The sequence below is a fragment of the Lepisosteus oculatus genome, unplaced genomic scaffold, assembly GCF_040954835.1.
Source record: "Lepisosteus oculatus isolate fLepOcu1 unplaced genomic scaffold, fLepOcu1.hap2 HAP2_SCAFFOLD_277, whole genome shotgun sequence".
In the NCBI taxonomy this organism is placed as follows: Eukaryota; Metazoa; Chordata; class Actinopteri; order Semionotiformes; family Lepisosteidae; genus Lepisosteus; species Lepisosteus oculatus.
The window spans coordinates 45,668-54,120 of NW_027167810.1; the positions used below are offsets into that span (position 1 = coordinate 45,668).

The window sequence follows — 8,453 nt, forward strand, 5'->3', positions numbered from 1 at the left end:
CTTCTAGTTATCAGCTGTGAACACGACACACACTGCTCATCTTTGATGTATAATAGACATCTTTCTTTGATGTCTATTATACATCAAAGAAAGATTTTTATAGGTGTAGAAACTAGTAAATAAAGCCAATGATTTGTTTTAGAAATGTATTCTTAAAATATACAATTATTCACACCTGAACAATATGTAGTTCAAATTATACATTATATACAATATAATTGTACATAATACAATATACATTATATACAATATTGTATTGAAATATCTAATCATCATAAAAAACACAACTAGTAAACTTCAGTTACAAATTCTAGTAACATGGCAATATATATAGTAATGACAAACACAAACTAATTAATTACTAACTAATTACATGAACACACTAATATTTAACTCAAAACCACATTTCGATTCAAATATAAATTTTTAAAATTTACAACTTCTTTATTTCCACGAAAATATTATTAATGTAGCACAAACGCTACTTTCTAATAAAGACCGAAAGAAACTGTTTGTTTTGTGTCTCATGGTGATCCTCCTCTCGATACTAATGAAATGTTTATGATCCCTCGAGAAATAAAAGGAGTTTAAAATCCTCATGCTCACCTATTGTATAAGGCTCTGCATGGCTTGGCACCTCAGTACCTGTCTGAACTATTATCGCCCTACTCCCCACCTCGCAACCTTCACTCTTCTAATTCTGGTCTCCTAACTGTCCTCCAAGCCCATCTTCACTTTATGGGTGACAGGGCCTTCTCCTGTTATGCCCCCAAGCTCTGGAACTCTCTCCCCAAGGATATCAGAGAGTCACCTTCTCTAAACTCCTTCGAATCCAGACTCAAAACCCTCTTCTTTAGAAAAGCTTTTACTTAACTGGTTCCATTCTTCACCACTCTGCTTTTCTTAGTACCACCATCAATGGTCTCCTCTATATATTGTAATTGTGTTTTATCTTGTGTATTCTTCTTATTTATTGTTGTTGTCATTCTGTAAAGAGCTTTGAGAAGCCACCTTAAAAAGCGCTATATAAAATAACGTTTATTATTATTATTACCTGTGATTTTGTGTGTTTGACTGATGGGCAAAGATCCCAGACAGTGACTGGATCCCTGGATCTCTTGAGTTCCACCAGCAGGATCAGGGAAAGGAATCCACATTGGTCCTGGTGGAGGGGAGACCCCATTACCTGTAAAGCGCTTTGAGTGGAATGTCCAGAAAAGCGCTATATAAGTGTAAGCAATTATTATTATTATTATTATTATTATTATTATTATTATTATTATTATTATTATTGTGTCTGAACATCTTTTCGAGGCTAAAAAATTAACTGGGATACTGTTGATATAAAAAAGTGAAATATACATAATAATAATAATATAATAATAAACTTTATTTTATATAGCGAATTTAAAAGTGGCTTCGCAAAGCGCATTACAGGATGACAATAACAATAAATAAGAAAACAACAATAAATAAGAAGAATACACAAGATAAGACACAATTACAATTACAACAATACAACAATAACAATAGAGGAGACTGTGGAAGGTGGTACTAAGTAGAGCAGAGGGGTGGAGAATGGAACCAGTTAAGTAAAGGCTTTTCTGAAGAATAAGGTTTTGAGTCTGGATTTGAAGGAGTTTAGAGAAGGTGACTCTCTAATATCCTTGGGCAAAGAGTTCCAGAGCTTGGGGGCAAAACAGGAGAAGGCCCTGTCACCTATACAACGTAGACGGGCTTGTGGGACAGTAAGGAGGGCAGAATTTGAAGAGCGGAGGTTGCGAGGTGGTGAGTAGGGCGAGTAGAGCCTTATAGGTGAGCATGAGGATTTTAAAATCTACGCGGAATTTGACCGGAAGCCAGACCAAGGACTCCAGGATAGGAGTAATGTGAACACATGCACTAGACCTGGTCAGGATTCTGGCTGCTGAATTTTGGACATACTGCAGTTTGTTCAGAGTAGATTTAGATACCCCAGCGAGTAGAGCATTGCAGTAGTCAATTCGAGAGAATACAAATATGTTGATCAGCTTTTCAGCCACAGTTAATGATAGCATAGGGCGTAGTCTTGCGATATTTCTAAGGTGAAAAAAATATGTTTTTGACAGTATGCTGAATATGTGGGTCAAATGTTAAGCCAGAATCGGATATAACCCCAAGGTTTTTCAATTTTGATTGAAGCTCAAGTAGAGAGCCATAGGGTTACAGTACTGGCTTTACAAAGTTGATGGGGGGTACCAATAAGCATGACTTCAGTTTTGTCGCAATCACATAGCAGAAGATGGCTTCAAACTATCAACCTCTGGGTTATGGACCCAGCACGCTTCTGCTGCGCCACTGTCATAGATTCAACACACCTGCTCTATCTTTACTTTCTAAAAGTGCACCCGAGATGAAAAGTCTAAACGGTAAACCCAGACGTCACTTTGAGCTCTTGGTCTTTCATAGTACAAATCATCACACGCTACTCTACATGGGCTTGTCTTCAAGATCGTTGTGAACTAAACCTTCTGCTTTTCGAGGCAACTAATTCTTTCGTCGTTAATTCCCAAATCTTCAATGAGAATCAGTGAAACGAAAACCAAACACATCTATACACTCGCGTCCTAGCGTGAAAGAAAAATGATGGAAGCATTTGAGAAATAACAAGAGTAGTCTGAACAGCTCCAGTCTATCAACTGCTCTACAAAGTGATCGCTACTTCCACACCCAGTTTATAACACTGAAAACGACTCAGGAAGCACAGCAAAGTTCTAAAACCAGCGAATGCATCTGCATACATAAAACGTCAATTTTTCAAAAGTAAAATCTTCAGCTTTGAAATATTGTCATCCATTTATTTTAGTTTTTCTCTTTTTTACATAACATGCTTTCAAGAAATAAACTGTCTTGTAATGAAGGCTGCATTAGAAAATGTGCATCTTGTTAAATTAAAATCGGCACATCCCAGTGGGCGAAAGATGTAGAATATACAACTATTAAACGCATACCTTAGATGTATAAATGTGCTCCGTAACTGCTCTAGAATGAAATTCTAATATAAGTCTATCGTTATACGTCAATTATATGTCTATGGTTATATGTTCATTATACGTAAATGGCTGGAATTCTATTATACGGATAAATTTAGAGGACTATTACACATATATATATATAGTTAAAGGTCTGTTATACAACAAAGACAGATTTTATAGGTGTAGAAACTAATAAATAAAGCCAATGATTTGTTTTAGAAATTTATTCTGAAAATATACAATTATTCACACCTGAAAAATATATAGTTCAAATTATACATTATATACAATATTGTAATCAACAAATGGCTAATCATCATATAAAACACAACTAATCAACTTCAGTTACAAATTCTAGTAACATGGCAATATATATATAGTAATGACAAACAAACTAATTACATGAACACGCTAATATTTAACTCAAAACCACATTTCGATTCAAATATAAATTTTAAAATTTACAACTTCTATATTTCCGAAAATATATTAATGTAGCACAAACGCTACTTTCTAATAAAGACAGAAAGAAACTGTTTGTTTTGTGTCTCATAGTGATCCTCCTCTCGATCCTAATGAAATGTTTAATATGATCCCTCGAGAAAAAAAAGGAGTCAATTTCCACCTGGAATGATTGATGCCCCATCATTTTGTAATATCCCCGGAAGTTTATACAGTAGAATCCTGGTTCGTTGTTTAAATTCAAGGTAAACAAGACTAAAGAAAGTAAATGGAAACTTGATGTCGAACTGGAATTGAAATCACCCGGAACATTTCACTACATTCAGCAGTACGTGCCAGAGAGTCACACTTGCTATCAGTTCGATAGATAAGTTATTAGAGCAGAGGACTGTAATAGAAACAGTGGGGAATCCTTAGGTCACTGGTTCGACTCCGGCTCGAAAAAAGGTGCTTTTTGTGTACTTCAATCAAACAGTTAAAATAGCCAATCTTATTCACCCAGACGTTGATCAAAAGCTCAGTAAACGACGAAGCAGAGGCTCTTGTTCCGAATTCAGCTCACGTCTGATTGTCTTGTTTTGGCCAAGATCTGATCTTTGAATTCAGGGACTACTCTGTCTGCTTTGTACAGTAATTCAAAAGTTGATACAAATGTCATGTTTGTATTGTAGATATAATGGTGTTCTCTGTTTTTAAAGGATAGGTACTTAATTGGCTTTAAGATTTGGTTTTGATTTTGTATCGTTGTATTATTAAGTTTGTGCTTTTTGTGTTTTTAACATATTGTGAACTTATTTTTTAAACAAATGCTTACAAAGGCAAACAAGGCACACATCTGTTTATACCAGCGGTGAATTGTACATTTTTTAAAGTACAAGCTACTGTTCACTTTTGGGAGTATAACAGGTTCGATATAAAGGGGCACAGGGGCGGAGTGGTGGCTCTGTGGCTCAGGATCTGCGCTTGTGACTGGAAGGTTGCTGGTTCAAATCCCGTGGCCGGCAGAGGAATCCTACTCCGTTGGGCCCCTGAGCATGGCCCTTAACCCTAACTGCTCCAGGGGTGCCGTACAATGGCAGACTTTTGCTCTGACCCCAAGCTTCTCTCCCCATCTGTGTCTCCATGGAGAAAAGCTGAGGTATGCGAAAAGACAAATTCCTAATGCAAGAAATTGTATAGGGCTAATAAAGAAACATTATCATTATCATTAAAGTGGCAAAAATATAAAAGTGGAAAATACCCCAGGCTGCGTGTAAAGGGCTCATTGTTTTCTTGTAAAATACGGCGTATTGTGCACGAAATGTTGCAGAAACACAATCTTTAAAGTGATATCTTCCCTTCCTCTCGTGGAATTCACACGATGTGAGCAATTGTTTTTGTTCTTTTTTTCAAGTTGCGATCCCAAGAGCATCAGACACACAGTCTGACAGTAACCAAACCAGGATGGATTCTGCTGGGAGCCGGACTGAGCTCATTCTCACTCCCTGTGCTAAAAACAGAATTAATTCTTCCCCGAACATCGCCTACAGCTGCTAGATGGTGCTCTGCGTCTTACTGCTCCGGCAATTGCTTTGACGAAAGACAGATCACTTGTGTGCTTTTAACCTTCTCGCAGCTACAGGTGAGACTGGCGCTCGCTATATGAAGGCACCCGCTGGTACACATTCTCTAACTTCCACAATCGCGACAGACTTCGCTTTAAAAAAAAAAAGTAGATATAGCCCTGAAAAAAGCATTAGCTTTATCAGTTTTTACATTAATCTATTTTGAATCAAAGTTTGATATTTTTTTATTTTTGATTGCATTTTACATTATAATAATAATAATAATAATCATCATCACTTACACTTATATAGCACTGTTCTGGATACTCCACTCAATGCGCTTTACAGGTAATGGGGATTCCCCTCCACCACCACCATTCTCCTGAATGATCACAGAGAGTCAGAACCTCGGTTTTACGTCTCAGCCGAAGGATTTTTAGCGCGACACACAAACCCTTTGTCTTTTTTAGAGTGATTTTTAAACAGACATAAATGTAGAAAATGTGTTTTTTTTAGTACTGCAATAGCAGGGTCAGTGGCGTAATGAATAACGCGTCAGGCCTCGCGTCAGAAAATTATAGGTTGGCCTGCCGTCTGGCTTGTTGCGTTTATACCACTTACATTCTTTTATATAAATGAACTGCACCTGAAAGCTATAGAAAACACTTTGGGTAAGTTGTCTGCAGCCTCATGCGAATTTCGACAACTTACCCAAAACACTGTACTGTCTGGAGATCAGCTCCAGCTCTGAACTCAATTGCAATGAAAAACCATGCGTAACAAAACTGGAGAACAGCTGAACTTGTGCTCAGGTCGGTGATGAGGGTTCAGAACTGTCGTTGTAATTAGCATGAACTGCACAGGCTCAGAATTAGACCATGTCAATTAGTCTGATCAGTGTAGGACACGTTAATGTAGAATTATTAATAGGTTTATTAGTTAGTTCAGGTTTACCCACCTGAACTAATGTAGAATTATTACTTGGTCTCTTGTTTGTATATAAATGAACATCTCTGACAACTTAATGTTAGTTTTACGATGTAGGTCAGGCGTTGACATATGCACGAGTATACGAAATGTCTCACTCCTGATTCAACTCATGTTCTATAGGAGATTGGCGATTCCTCCTGTTTCTCGTACAACCATATCAGAACAGAAGCCCGTGTCACCCAGCTGTGATTCAAGATCGACTCGCATCTTTATCCCTTTTTTGTTCGTGATCATTATTTTCTTTAATTATGATCAATATTGAACTTTTTCGAAATGAAATGACAATAATCAAACATGTAGGCAGATTTTTGAAAAGTATTCGGAATTGACAGGGTGCCCCTTTGGAACAGTCGTCAGAAAATGTGAGAAACTGAAAGTTATGTAAGCTCTCACACAAAGCATTGAAGATTGGAATCTGAGTGTAAAAAAGCTACCCGTCTTCCAGTGATAGGCAGGGATACACACCATGACTCGAATAGACTCAGCGAACTTTAACACCTATGATATTACGAATGCTTTGCATGTGTCGAATTTCAAGAAGGAACTACTACAACAGTTGTGGACATAATTCAACACCACCGGCAAAGTCCAATGCCGGCAACTTCTGAGAAAATAATGTTCACTCATGGAATTTGGTCTTTGAATGGCTGGCGGGAAAATTAATTTATACTCCTGTTGCACCCTCAGCTGAAACATGTTAATATAACAACGCAGATTTGTTGGAGAACCTGACAAGAATTATTGGGTTAGCACTGTATGTATTCTTGTATATTTACTTTAATTTTAATATAAATGTAAACATGCATGCTGTATAATCTATTGTAATTTTAAAATATGTTAGCTGAGGATGCGAGGAGGGCTATTATACCTTGTGAAACACGCAAGGAACTGTAAAAAAGGCTGGTATTTGAAAAAAAATTGGCAATCATAAGAAAACCACAATTTATGTGGTATTATCATCAATATCCTTCAAAATCTACGTTCAAATGAAGGATTTGAAGAAACTATGAAAAAAGCAACTGTAGTAGCAGAGGATTTTGATTTTTGCTCTTCAAGTCAGTAGATCACTGTAGAGTTGCACCCCTATAAACAGCACAAAGGATGAAACCCACCTCCTTCGTTATTGCTGGTTGTGCCGGTGAAAGTAGCGTTTGTGCTATTGAAAGCATCTCGGAAGATAAAGGTGCAGTCACTTCCACATGATATCATTAGATCCAACGACAAGAGCTGAAGCCCCCGGCATTTCCCAAGCCAGCAATGTGAGGAAGCTAAGCATGGGAAGGTAGCGTGGCCGAGCGGTCTAAGGCGCTGGATTTAGGCTCCAGTCTCTCTGGGGGTGTGGGTTTGAATCCCACTGCTGCCAAATGTTAATGTTTTAAGACCTGCAATACGATCAGTAAAAGTGCTTTTTGTTAGGCTGCGTAGGTGTTTAGAGATAGACTTTCTAAAAGACAGGCTGTCAGCTTAACATCAAGGCAGAAAAAATATTTTGTTTTCTCTACAGAAATTCTCTTTGGCACGTTCAGCTTTATGTAGGGAACAACGTCTGCCGAGATCACTTTTCTGGCAGTGCACATGATAGTATACATTTAGTACATTTACATTTACTGTAATATTGGCTGTGGTGTTGAGCTGCTTTTGTCTGTGAAACTTTTAATTCTTCACGCCGAATCGTTGGCAGGGGTAAAGCTTATTAAATCTTTGAACATAGCGCTCCATCAGAAATACTTTGTTTGTGCTCAAAAGAGATCAGAGGATTAACTTCATGAATTCACATAGCATACCTTACAGGAAAGATTTAAAAGGGCAATTGATTGTGCTTCCTGATGTTGTTCCTGTGGTTTCTTTGGGTACAAAGGTGAATGTTCTTTGACGTTCTGCTAGAGTATCCACTGGGTGGGCTTTATCAATTAGCTCGGTGTAGCGGCGAGGCTTATTAATAAGGCAGAATTAAGTGTTTCTGAGCTTTCCCAAATTAGGCCTCATCGCTCTGTTCATCTCTGTGGTGCAGCCACAGAGAAACTATTCATGCAGGCTGATTTAAGGTTTCCTTTGATAAGGTTTCCTAGGACAGCTCCCAAAGGGGGATGCACTTAGCTAAGCCTGGCTATCATGATCAATGGTCATCCATTGGCGCCTATCTGTCTAGGGAGTGCCAGATGGACATCTGGACTGCATTCCTAAGTGTCAGGAGTATGTGACTCATATCTCACCTTGATCAACCAATCAGGGACTGGTAGGGCCGAGTAACCCACATGGGACTCTGATGCCCATGGAACTTTCAGCCAATCAATGAGCTGAAGTTCCTCCAGGTAAAAACAGGCAACACAGAGAGCCTGAGAGATTCAGGAAGATTCTGGGGAGGGTTCTGTGGACTTTTCTAAAGGGAATTCAAAGGAGAATTCCAGGGCAGGACGGCCCAGGAGCAGAAGGCTCCCAAGGG

The 8,453-nt window shown here is 38.3% G+C and overlaps 1 non-coding gene across 1 annotated transcript; it reads left to right on the forward strand.

Moving 5' to 3' along the window:
* Positions 1-7,291: 7,291 nt before the first annotated feature.
* Positions 7,292-7,373, forward strand: trnal-uag (transfer RNA leucine (anticodon UAG)). The gene has a single exon. It is a non-coding gene; the product is annotated as a tRNA-Leu (tRNA).
* Positions 7,374-8,453: the final 1,080 nt, after the last annotated feature.